This window comes from Mugil cephalus, chromosome 12 (genome assembly GCF_022458985.1).
Source record: "Mugil cephalus isolate CIBA_MC_2020 chromosome 12, CIBA_Mcephalus_1.1, whole genome shotgun sequence".
NCBI lineage: Eukaryota > Metazoa > Chordata > Actinopteri > Mugiliformes > Mugilidae > Mugil > Mugil cephalus.
This window is the reverse complement of record NC_061781.1, coordinates 14532064-14545507: the sequence shown is the minus strand read 5'-3', so window position 1 is coordinate 14545507 and position 13444 is coordinate 14532064.

Sequence of the window (13444 nt, the reverse complement as noted above, 5' to 3'; positions counted from 1 at the left end):
TTTACTGCAAGGGTCTTCAATGTTTTTCAGGCCAAGGACCCCCAAACTGATGAGAGATTAAGTAAGGACCCGCTACCTACCTACTATATGTGTTCTATATTAAACTCGGCTTAGTGCTAACCCTAACCCTAACCCTAACCCTAACCCTAACCCTAACCTAGCCCTTCTCTTCTGCTGATATTGCAGAATGCTTTGGTATTTCCCCTGGGGACTGAATAGGCTCTTGGCCAATTGCAGGGAACCTGACAGAGTCAGTGTGCAATATTCAGCCTTGTGATTGGCTCAGCAGCAATAGGGGCGTGGCCTACTGTGTACAGGAGGCTTAGATTGACAGGTCTAGCGTGGCGCTCTGTGTGAAATGGTGCATTGTTGAGGCAGAATGAGAGAAGGGCTGAACTAAAATATGTTAGATTCATGGTTAATGAATATATAAATACATATATATATATATATATATATATATATATATATATATAAGAAATGTTTAATCAACCAAAGATTTTGCGACCCTCCCCTGCAGTACCTCTGTGAACCCCTAGGGGTCACGAACCCCCTGTTGAAAACCTGTTGTTTACTGTTTTAAATGCTGCTTTTTCCCTCATCATGGCAATCACACTCATTTCCGTGCTACTGTGTGCTTTTATTGATTGCATTTTATTGTATATAGCTGCTATAGTTTCAATATTTATCGCTGCCAAACCGTTGGACGTTGTTTTTCGCCGGACAGCGACAATAAAAACTTCTTATTCTTACCTGCCTGTGTAACCTTGTGAGGCACACTTGTGTCTTTATGTAAAACCTGAGCGATTTCTCTGTTGACAATAGGTCAATCCTTTACAGAAGGTACCTAGCACATTACAAGGTTGGTCTCCAGGGAGATGTAATGGGTTCTGGGCAATTGACCAACCTGCCATGCTTTACTGCACCTGCACTGAGTTAGAGCTGTCATCATTACCACTTCCTCTAACGTTCCCCCACAGCAACCCAGACACTCCCACTTACAGCGATATTTCACTTCGCTGGAACATTTTCCCTTTTTCACATGCGTCCCTCCGTACGCGAGCGGAGGTGGTCGAGCTCTGAGGCTCGAGGCATTAAGGTAACCTCCAGCGGGCATCTGGGAATCCGCACTGAAACTTATCGTTTCCAGAATAATCCCCAGTTACCAGCTATCATCTGACTTGAACTTTTCAGATTGAGAAGCACGCTTTCCAAAAAAGAGAAGAAACCGGAGGATAAAAGGTTGTAAAAGACGTCTACCCATATTTTCTCTGTGTCAAAATATGAAGGAGATGAGGTTAGTCATTTGAATGGCATTTATCCTCTATTTTAGCTGGGTTATTCAAAATGATTGCAAAATTGTACAGTCTGAAAATAATCATTAGGCAGTTCTGTGAAAAAGCCATTTGAATGGTTCATTAAAGTGAATCAGAAAAGGAACAAGCTCCTACATTAGTTAGTTAATCAAGACTGGCTGTTAGAAAGCACCTTTAACTTAATTTGTATTTTTCATTAGTACAATCCTTTGGAAATTGTTGTACATTTAAATGAGTGCAGCTACACTACAGACAGAGGAGGAATCAAAACTGTGGAGGTCACAGACATCGCGCACACGCCGCTTACTGATTACAACGCCGACTGAAATCCGGACTAATCAACATTTACCACTTTTTTCTTTTATGCGCTTTCACAGCAGTTACGTTAAAAAATGAATATGGAAAAACATTCAGTGGCTGCAGAGCAAACAAATGAAAAGACCTCTCTTACACAGTTCAGATCCGTTGAGTGAGTTTTCTTGAGCTTTCGGTCGTGAAGCGCGATCTTTAACAATACGAGAAAGTTAGACGCAACTGGAATCTAAAGCTCATTTATTTTTAAGGATTCTCGCTTATGTCTCTCCTAAAAAAAAGTTTTGTTTTGCTCTCTATCATCCCAGCTCCTTCACCTTATACATAGCAGCTGTTATTCAATAGAAAAAAAAACAACAACAACAAACCACTATACTGTATTAAAATGACGAGCGTTCGGGCTCTTTGAATGACAAATCTCAGAAATTGTCAAGGCCTCGGCGTCGCCAGCCTGCAGCAACTTTGCTCTGACTTGCAGATGTTTTTCCCTCAGTTTTCACTTCCTCCTCCCACACATGTCTTATATCAGTATTTGCCGGATCCAAAACGACCAGCTTCGAAAATGAAGGAGAGGAACTTTACATTGTGCCAGAAAAAGGAATGGAAATTGCGGGCAGTGTCAGATAATTGAGCTTGTCGTAAGAGACATGTTAATAACAGACGGAGATGCAGAAGACTTGTCACTCCGTACCCTGGGTGACAGACTCTCTCTGCTGTTGATGAGCTGTTTTAGAGGGGAAATTGTTCCACGCAAACACCATCGTTATTACAAGCTGGCAAGCTGCTCGCTTGTGTACCCAATTCTGCTTGAACTGACAGAATCCAATTGACCGGCACATATTCATGCACTTTATTTTCTTTATTCTCACCAACAATGCAGATAATTACTGCACCAAGTAAAACTGAAAATAGAATTTCTCTGTGTCCCAGAAAACAATGCCAGAGCTGTCTCAGCAACATGTCTGCTGAAATTACCGTGACTGGGAGACCTACTGTAAGACAAGCAGCAATCCAATATTACTTGTCAACTTAAAATCTACTGAAACCATATTGACACTTTCTTCTTGTTATAAAATACGGTGGAATTACAGGCGCTTTTCGGTGCTGCCGTCGTCCCCTCTGATGTAAGGCAAGACGATTCTTTGAAGGGCTTAGAGTTTTATTAACCGTTGTGTTATGACCCAACCTGTTTTTCGCGGCTCTCCTTGTGTCCCACCGTCCTTTTCGTTCACTATCACCCGGCCGCCGAAGTTTCCGTGGTTTGAAACAGCGCAATCAGTGTCTGTGAACATAAAAGAAATATCCTCTCCCAAAGTCTGAAATTACAGTATCAACATTTGAACTTGGGATGTCATCAGTAAGTGCAGCTTTGGGTTACTTCCTAGGCAATCAATGGGATGCTGATCATGAGCAGATTTTTTTTTTTTTATTAATTTTTTTTGTCTTTTAAATTTTCAGTTTATTAATCAGTTGCAAGCTGTGGTGTAGCTTCATGTTAGGACGGTGACAATGTTTTCTGTGTCACCTACACGGGAACAGTTTGCACTTTTCTATCTGTTATTGAGGCAACTTGTTCTTGAGGGACTATTAAAACATCTTCTACAGCACGGGTCTTCAACAGGGGGTGCGTGACCCCTAGGGGGTCCGCGGAGGTACTGCAGGAGGCAAATTCTTTGGTTGATTAGACATTTTTTTATACATCCTTTTTAATTTTCCCCCACAAATTTAAATTACTTTCAATACACATAAATATAAATCCAACATATTTTAGTAAAGGGATAAGGGATAGCTTAATATTAAATGCAAAATGATAATAATGTATTTTTATAAATAGCACTAGGCCGCGTTTAAGGGGGTCCTTGGTCTAAAAAACATTGAAGACCCTTGTTCTAGAGAAATTAGACGCTTTTTGTAGTTATTGTATTTTCATTGTTCGTAAGCTTTTTTATTTTTTATACTTTAAAGAGCTTCCATGCACCAAATTAAAACCAACTGACACCTTTACCATGGAGAAAATCTTTTTCTTTTTTTTTTTTACAACATTATGTTTCGCATTGATTCATTTTTGATGAATTTAATGGTCTCTCCATTTCTTTCAAATGCAAATTTTCGAACATCCAAAAGGGTCAGCCCCAGAAAATAGTGACCCCGCTTTTGTCTGCTTCTTCCTTATATTTAAAACTAACAGACACCACGTAAAGCAGTGTGCGCGGTTTTTTGTTCTTCAGCTGAACAAGGAGCAGGAGCTGGAAAATGTACGCGAGCGTTACCCTGATAGGTTCAAGTAATAAATGGGTTAATTTGTCTAGAAATGAGCAAGCATAGACTTTTGCTGTGGTTAACAGGCACTTTTAACCTAAATTTCATGTCCGTGTTCCTGTCATTAATCCCCTTGGGAGTCAACGTGATCAGCAGAGAAGCAAATGGGACGTTAGCTGTGATGCTGGCGCCCTCGGAGAACAGCGCCCATGGCGGCCGAGTGTCTCCCAGGGACCAGACCACATGTGCTGAGCTCACGTCCCTCTCCCACCTCTAACACATCTCATTAATAAGAATCCTTTACTGGTGCCATGTCAGTGTGTCTTGTATTTTTTTTATTTATTTATTTTTTTTGAACTTTAACTTTGTTGTGAGTCCCGCTGTGAAGAGGACGTGTGGCTGTCATACTAATGTATAGGGACAGTGTAGTGCCGCTGTCCAACAAGTCGTCCGTTATCTGAGGGAAATGTGTCCGTCCAGAGGTGGGGGGCGGCTTTGTGCTCTCAACCAGGCCACCTCTCAGCCTTTGTGCCAGTAACAAGCTCAGCTCAGGCTCCAACGAAGCGAGAAATTGTAAACTCTCCGGAGAGGCCCAGTGGAGAGATAAGGGCTTAGTGTTTGCTGGCAATGTGCATGGGGATGAATCTGATACGGCCGAGTCCCACGCCAGAATGGGAGTGATGATACCTCCCCTTCTATGGAGAGTTATGTTTAATCCCCTTTACCGGTGTATTCACTTGCAAATATTCCTGTCACCATTAATATGTATTAACATCCTTCACACACTGTTCAATACAGATTTATCAGACTCTATTTTTTCCCTCTTGTGCTCGCCGTCATCTCTGCGCTGCTCTTGAACCGCAGCTTTTTATAAGCAGAATAGACCTCAGTGTGCTGCTGGTGTTCAGGCAGCCCGGAGATACCGCAGGGTTCAATGTGGACTCGCAGACAAGGCAAATTCCACCGGAACGGATTTTTAAAAATAAATTCCAGACTTTCAAACACAAAACGTTGCATTTGTGACCGTACAATGTCTACTACTCAAACTGCCACAGCAGTTCAGCAGAGGAAATAGCTGAGCAAAAAGTAATTAAAAAAGATCTGAATTCAAACAGCAGAATAAAAATCTTCTGTTAATCTGTATTTATTTGAGGTCATAATTCTGATATTTTATCATTTTTTGTCATATCTTCACAGCACAATCGGACATTTTATAGCCTCTAAACCGAGTCGAGCTAATATTTACCTTTTCCTAGACACCATCACACGTCACGCTCACCTGCTTTGCATATACGTTTCTGTTACAGATAAACCTCATTATTCTGTCATACTACCAGGGAAAATTTTGATGAAGCCCTACTACAGGATTTTCTTCTAAAAAATGTCTTTAATGTTTCATTTTTTAGCTCTCGGATATCTGAAGCGACGTTTAAAAAGGTTTTAATTCACCACAGATGACGTTAAATGTGTTCGTCATCTGTGTTTATTTATTTATTTATTTATTTTTATTTTTTTACTTCAGTTGTTTATTAGCCCGAAGGTAGTTCTGAATCGTATTATATGGTGTAATCTAACAAGATAAAGAATGCTGCATGGGATTTGTGTGAGATTTTGTTTGTGTTTGGTGGTCTAATCCAGACAAAGCCCTGAGAAGCTCATTACAGCCTGGTGAGGCCTTAAGCCTGGGCTGTCTGCATTAAGGCAGCCAAGAACTGTCTGTCAGCTTCCTGGCAGAGCCCAAATCAAGCTGTCAATTACTGGACGTGTTTATGGAAATTACATGTTTGTTAACATGCTGGAAAAATGTGCTTTCGGCTCAAGCAGCATGTGTTCGGAGAAACAATTTTGCTCGGAAATCACCTTTCAAATGGATGAAGGTGATCCTCATCAGATCACGAACACGAGAAGCATTTTAACTCTGCCGGTCCTGATATGTGCGAGGAAAAGCCCAGACAGAAGGCGATGCAAGTAACAATCAAAGGTGGAGTCCTCCGCGTGAATGACGCCGTGTTTTTATTTATTAAGTCGTCTGCTGTCCAACCTCCTTTTTTTTTTTTTTTTGCTCTTAAATATGCAAAAGGTTTCATAACGAACGCAGCCGCGAGGAGACGCTTGCTGCAGCTCTTACATTTGACACCCAGAAAACGTTACGTAAAACATATTTTATTACATACACAAAGAGCTGAGTTGAGCTCTACAGGGAGTCAGATTTCTAATCAACGTCTCTGTATTTCTGCAGACATCTTTTCGGTTGAACAGCTTCCATATGAAGCGCGGCTCTTTTGAAGTATACCTTCGCTTTAAATAGATTTGTAACAATGCCCTGTGAAAAACGAAGCTCCCTCCACCGTCCAGTGCGATGTCTCCGACGAGATGTTTATGTCAATTTCCCTGTTGATTTTCCCTCACATAAAGGCCTTGATTTCAGCCTCCCGATGATCATGAAATTGAGCCGATCGACATGCGTGTCTCAGATGAGCTCGACCAGACATCTGAGAGAGAGAAAGGTAATTTTGCCAGAGCAATTACCTTTGTAATGTATTCCAAAGTCAGGGCATTTTCTGCTGCTTAGGTGAGCCGCTGACAGCATGTTTTGATTTTTAAGCAATTGTGCTTTCCACTCCGAGATCATGCCGCGGTCCGCATTTCTCCCTATGTAACAACCCGCTATGATTCCATTATTTCACATTAACATCTAATTACCTCGCTCAAACCTGCAGCTATACCGAAAAAGCCGCGGTGAGTTCTGGGGTTTGACGGAGCTGTAAGTAAAGATGGGCCGTTGGGTGTTTATGGAGAAGGAGAAACTACAACTGTAAGACGCACGCGATCCCTGGTGGACCCGTAATACCTGTCAGGGATGATGACAATGCCCTGGAGAATGTCACTGTGCAGTGAAACTGTCATCACACTATTACTCTCACCATTACTGGCCCTACATCTCCATGTAATGGCTGTGGCACACTTTACAATTCAGATTGTATTCTCAGTCATTGGCACTTAAATGCTGCACTCCATTTTATGAAAAGATAAAGATCTGTGTAATCTGCCAGAGCTCAGCCATCCCCTGAAAGCTTGTCAGGCGGCATTTTGTTGTTCACAAGAAGTTGTCATAGCCCGTAGCATCTGCCTTTGTTGGGTTGGTGAAAGTGTCTCTTTGAGTGCACTATTGTGCGCTTGTTGATGTGCGCTTGCCTATAGAGTCAGACTGTGTTTTGGTCCAGTTATCAGTTTAAGTCATCACAAAGGGGACTCGTAATGTGACATATTGTACAGTTCAGCTGCGACTGCGGATCGGCGCGCAGTCACGGATCATCAAATTAAGATCTGAACGCGTCGCTCGCTTTGTTGTGTTTTAGTCGAGGTGTTTAGCAGCCTACACTTAGATGTGAACTTTGATACCTGCGGCTTAAAATTGAGGCTGGAGATATTCTATATTTTTGTTACTGTCAACAAATATCCCCCCAAAAAATAATGCCTTAGACACATAGTCCAACCCTGTTTGTTCCTATTACGGCAACTCTTTGGAAATTATTGATTTTCTTTTCCAGAACAATTACTCAGACAGGACTAAGTGAGGCACAAATCTAAATACATCTGCCACATGTTAGACAGAGGCTTAGTATCTTATATTCAGATAGATTTAGACATTTTAGATTTAAAGAGAATGATGCTGGAGATATTCCTTATTTTTGCTACCATTAACAAATGCCACATGAGTCTTTTTCGACATTTATTCCAAGCACATTTGTTTTTACTGAAGCTATAAATGTTATTTAGTTAATATTTTCCTAAAATAAATACGCAAACTCACTTTTACCTCACTTTTAGCTTTAGGCTTTAGCTTCATGTCAAACTTCTATGTCACAAAGCTGTTTGGTTTAACAAAAAAAAAAAAAAAGTAGTATTTAAATGAGAAGATGAAGTAGGAGCAATGAATGCAAAACAAACGTCAATAAAGACACATCATTCTATCCACTTCTCTTCTATGTTTAAACCACATTCATTCTACTGTTGTGCTGATATATATCATCTAATTAAAAAAAAAAAAAAAAAAGCTTATTTTTAGGGGTGACGGAGCAAAGTTTAGTTCTAAAAAATGGCTAGACGTGTCTATGTTAGGAACTATTTCACGTTGCACATGACTAGGTGACATGTTGAGGCGTTACAGCAGGATGATGCTAGATCGACTCAGTGTTCATCGTAATAAAAGACCACAACACTTTGCGCAACCGTTTATGTTTTTCATTCTTTTGTGGACAACAGTTAAACCCGTTAGAGCAGAGGATCAGACAGCAATTTCCATTTCCATACCAGAAAAGGTCAGCACTGATTCTAAGACTGGACCTGTGAGAAAACAAACGTTTAACCTCCAGAGAATATGCAGTCTCTGTTGCTCCCTGGTTCACATAATTCTTTTTTCTTTTGTTGGTATTTTTCATTAGAATTGTCGACAATGAGAAAAACGCAGAAAATCACCGGCCTCGTCCTTTAAGTTGCCGTTGTTTGCAGGTCTGGGAAGGATCCAAATGCAAAACCGCTGGCCTGTGTGCAATAGCAGATTGAGTTTAACAAGCCAGATGGGTTGTAATTGTCTGATCAATCCAATGTTTGTGAGCTTTTATGCCTTTTCTTATGGTTTGTTTTCCTTACGTGCTGTTTCCTCGGCTGATTCCCCTTCCCCTGGGGAGTGTCTGTCTCAAAAACACTTGCTGCCTCACCGGCGTTACTTCTCCGAGTCATATTGTTTGTGCTGTCTGAGTTGGCCGGCCCCTCCCACGGAAGGGACTGGAGCGGCGTTATCTCGCGTCGCCCGTGCCGCTGCAGTCCCCTCCGCCTGTTGCGGTGCCATATGTTGTTAATGCTGCTTTCACCGTCCTCTCTGCAGAAGTTAGTGCCGACTTCCTCTAAAGAAAGTCGTTTGAATGTCATTTGCGTCGGTTAAACGAACTGAATTACCTTGTAGCTGTTTATCCTACTTAGTGATTCACATTCCCGGACCGTCACACTTGCTCTTCTTCTTTGACTTGATTTGGATTTCAAACAAACAAACAGAAATAAAGCCACACACGCGTCTGACTCCGAACTTTTCTGAGATAGGGTCTCATAATGCAGCCATTGTTATTTTCATGCCACATGTAACAGCAGGCACTCCTTCCAATCATAACTTAAGAGTTGGTCCCTGTACAGATGTGAAGAGGTTAACCCTTCACTTTTGGAAGTCGCTGACTGGTTTCCTTGCCTCTCCTTTACTTTATCACAGTAATTGAGACTCTTTCACGGCACTTCTGTTTCTTTTCCTACATATATAATGTGCTGGATAGATCCTCAACACGCTCAATCACAGAGAACTAATTTGACTGTATTGTTTGACAAGTGTTCCTTACGGCTTGATCTGAGTGAAATGCAATCTAAGAACAATTATGCCATTTTCTGAAAACAGTATGGGGCAGGTAAAAACCATTTTAGATTTTAAATGAATGTAATGACCACTCTTAAGAGTTTGTGGGATTTTTTTTATTTTTTTATTTTTTTTATATTTAAACCTGACTGCTTTGTCTCATGGAGGGACCAGAAAGTGAAATACTGGCATCGTAAACACATCTATGCACAGGTAAAAAATGTATGAAATACCTCTGCTCTTCTACTTTTGTAGACGTTTGTGATCCGCGGAGAAGAAGATCCGGTCGTTTCCCCGCAGTATGTGGTGAGGATTTAATTCTAATTCTGCACCACATCAGGTACCTAATCTTAAAAGATGGTAGGTAAAATACCCTGAAGGTGGACCGGCATTTGAGAGGTAGTGAAGTAAAAGAGCTCAAGGTTGTAGAGGACTGAAACCCATCCGGGCCACGTCTTCGAATGCCCCTGTTGGACTTTTAAATTTTTATCACTCCTGGTATTTGTTCTCAATGGCAAATTAACAGCCTTCGCCGTGCCATTCAGTTTCCTCTCCGAAGACAAGGCTTAAATTTTCTCTAACTGCCTGAATTTACTACTCTTCTATTTTTCACACGACAGAATCAATACCAGGACTGAAGAAGAGAGGATAAAAATTTATGGTATCTTGCAATTTAATGGTTGAAAAGATGCAATTTGAAAGATCATAAATTGTGAAGGAGCTTATGCTTCATTGCACTTGATTCAGTGCTTGCTGTTAGAACTTGATTTGCGAGTGTCTGCAAAGTGTGATTAACGAGGCGATCAATGTGCAGTGCGGCACACTATGGCACTCCTAATGCTCTTCATTAGAATAAATAAAATAAATTGACTGCAGCTCTATGAAAACTCAGTAATGGTTAAAAATCAAAGAAAGTCATCCCCCAGCCACGATTTAGCTCCTCTCAGCCTGCATCCACCTTGATCACATTATCCTGACAGCCCTGTCTCTGAACCTGCAGGGGCCCTGAGACGAGCTCACGGTGAGGGAAGTAAAAGGAAGTGGTGTGTCGGCGGGGGCCACAGGCTATTGCTTAGTTGACTGGTAATCATAAATCGGAGGCTTTTGTACTGAAAGTGTTGGGGGGAATGCAGTCTGAGGAGTATTAATGCATGAAATAGCATTTCAAGCTGATAAACGGTTCGCGGGATGGTCAGCCCCGCGCAGATTGCTCTTCCCTCTTTCTTTTTTCAGGGAGGCATATTGTTTGTAATAACATTTACCAGAAAAATTTATTCCACTTCATCTCATGTTTTCTCGGCAGACAGCTTGGAGTAGCTGTTGTGGCGGCGGGGAGAGGTGGGGGTTGTCAGACCCAGCTGTAATATTCACTCCTCCTCGCCCGTTCGCTTTGGATTATTGTCTTTTCAGATTAGACTATGTTGAATTGTCTTTCGATACGAGCTGTCATGCAGTCACTTAACTTGGCCCTTCAATTGATTTCTTGCAACGTCTCCCGTGTAGCTGTTAAAATCAATTAGCTATAAGTAACTGGGCAACAAAATGTATTTGTAAATGAGCTGGTATTGATATTTTCATCTTTCTCCATTAAAAGCAGAGTATCGGCTCAGAGGTTTATGTCATGTGTCATGTTGTTGCTTTGTCTACATGATTACTGAAGGAATCGCTTGCGCTAAAACAAACACTGCATTCGTAACGTCAGCTGAAACAAGGCTACACCGAGGTCTGACTCCATGTACCCAACATTTACACATGTCTCTATATTAAACAGTGATTCCTCCATATTCATGATTTGCATTTTTTTCTGTGTGTGTGTGTGTGTGTGTTGCAGCTGCTGATGAGATGTGCTGCCTGATGATAAGGTGCCTTATGGCGTCCGTGCGGCGACCACAGGCCCCCCATTCTCTTGTCTTTGTGCTGCTACTGTAAGGTGAGTCACCTCTCCTGCCACTCAGAGCAACCTTTATTAGCTCTCTGCCCATTAAACACGGCCTGAGTGCTCATTTTGCATGGAGACATTTAATTGCGCGCTGCTGAGGCACTAGTCCTAATAGGCTAAGTGCTGGCTCCTACAGTGACTGCATGAACTGTATATGAACTGCAAAACTTTCATCCTTCCTCCAGCCCTCACTGGCCATTATTTTAATCATCTTAGAAATCGCACTCTTTCATTTAATCATGTTACATTTGTGTACCAATAAATGTCCTTCCTCACAAACCTTTCCATTAAAGAATGATTTTTTAAATTTATTTTTTGCAACCCTATAGTCCTCCATCCACGTTGTGCAGCTAAAGCTTTGTCAAAATGGTCCGACTTACCTTATGATTAAAAACTGTCGCCAACTTCGCTGCTAACACAGAGAAACAAGAAGCAAGCTCAACAATACAAGGCACAGCTAATAATGCTTAATAGCCCAACAGTAAGAGGACCAGCTTGCTTGCAGATTTTTCTCTAATTAGTTTCATAATGTCCTTACTGCTGATGGTTTCCACTCCAAACACTGTTCACTGTTCAAATCCACAAAATACACACAAAAGACCCAAATATTAGATCAATATTTTGTTTTCTGGGCGTAGCGTGTGTCATAAAAATCAGTGCAGTTAAACTATTAAAGTCATGCAGCAACAAACATCACATCCACTCACGTCACGTAGGCCTCCGCCTGGTCAACCTACGGAGCTTCTCTACCTTTTAGAAAGTGGCGTCTTGAACAGCTGCACCAAACCTTGACTGTCATGTAAAGACATGCCAATGGCATCTGGAAGAAGTAAATGCAAATTTAGTTTTCTTTTGTTTCAAATCAGCAATAAATAGTAAAAAAAAAAAAAAGAAAAAAGAAAAAGGCCAAAAACTGATCACCAACCAGCCCAACTCAATTTTTACTTAAAAACACAGGTTGAGATGTTTTGAAACCGACCAGCAGGCTAGCAGTCAGCTGCCAACTAGCAACCAACCAAAAGTCACCAGCTAACTAGCCTAGCCAACAGCATTAGGCCCAAATAATCTCGCCCCCCGCAGTGAGTGGGAAATGCCAGCATTTCAACCACCCTGACAGTAAGGGTGGTTGAAATCGAGAGATTAGTTTACCCCTACTACTAACTACTAAAACCAGCTAACCTTACCTTTAGCATGCTCCCCAGCTAGCGTGTTTCCTTCTTAGCCACAGTCACTTGCTTGCTGGTATGGCAACACTGTTGAAATTGTTAATAATGTTGCATAATGTTGCTTTAAAGAATCATTAAATGTCTTACAAAAATATGAAAATGAAACAGAAAATATATAACCCTCAGGAGCTAAATCTAGGAACATGTAACATTGTTAAATGGAACAAACAATTACAATTAAGAGGATAATCAATTATTTTACATGTGTACTTGCTGTGTTTCCATTACCCGTAGAAATGTCCAAAACACAAATATCGCAATAAAAACTGGTAATGGAAACACCTACATTTCGAAAAACCTCTCAAATATCACTTTTACGCTCAAGTGTTTTTTTGAGATGGATCAATATAAAATTTTATTGCAAAAGTGCAATGGAAACACTTTTTTTACTTTAATTTCCTTTTTTTTGTCATTTTGTCATAGGGGGGTCACGTCACGTGACTCACGTGACCAGTTTATTTGAAGTCCACTTCCTCAAAGGTAAGTCTAGCGAGACAAGACTTTACGAGAGTAACAACTCAAAAAAAAAAATGTGCAGTTAACTTTGTAGCGCTTTAGATTTAACATTTCATTTCAGTAACGGTCTCAAGAGCGCTCAGGTCCAACAGACTCAACAGGGATGCTCACAAGGACTGGTGAAGTTTAATATTGAATACAAATTGACTTCAAACTGAGCTCCGTCTGAAGCCAGTGCTTGGTTTCATATTCAGACCTTAAAGTTTGTGACATCGTATTCCTAAATTGTACATTTGTACCAATTCACCAGGAATACTTTAACATAATCTAATCTAACCCTCCATATCAGACCTTCTGTGTCTGCAAAATCAAAATCATCACACTTTTGATCTCTTTTTTTACACTTTCCTGTTATAAAATGTGAACAGCGCATATTATTATTCTTACTTTCTTGAAGGGGACACAGTTGATGCAGAGCCCTCGGTGTAGTCCGCGTATGTCCAGGTGGTCAGTTTGTGGAGGGCTTTCTTTTTGG